This window comes from Penaeus monodon, chromosome 23 (assembly GCF_015228065.2).
Source record: "Penaeus monodon isolate SGIC_2016 chromosome 23, NSTDA_Pmon_1, whole genome shotgun sequence".
NCBI classification, from domain to species: domain Eukaryota; kingdom Metazoa; phylum Arthropoda; class Malacostraca; order Decapoda; family Penaeidae; genus Penaeus; species Penaeus monodon.
This window is the reverse complement of record NC_051408.1, coordinates 33,841,462-33,841,732: the sequence shown is the minus strand read 5'-3', so window position 1 is coordinate 33,841,732 and position 271 is coordinate 33,841,462. Positions and strand designations below refer to the sequence as shown.

The window sequence follows — 271 nt, the reverse complement described above, 5'->3', positions numbered from 1 at the left end:
AGCCACTTCCCCGCGACGCTTCAGAGGAAACCCGCCCTTTTTTCCTCCCCCAAAGCCGCCAGACTCACCTGTCGCATCTGTTCCGTATTCCGGGGTCGAAGCGCCTCCCGGACCGTGGCGAATCCCCTTACCGTTTTCCCACGACACCGAAAAAACTCCCACAGCGCCGGCACGTGTCAGCCCCGGTAGAGCGAACACGTTGAGACGCAATAGGTTATGTGGTTGTTTTATATGATTTATTGATCATGAATAATTGCGACGATTTCTTGTA

General features: G+C 53.9%; 1 protein-coding gene across 1 annotated transcript in view; it reads left to right on the top strand.

Annotated features, from left to right (window-relative positions):
- The window catches only part of LOC119587943 (espin-like), a gene marked incomplete in the record, with an annotated part of 133,296 nt that overhangs the window by 81,762 nt on the left and 51,263 nt on the right, over nucleotides 1-271 (top strand).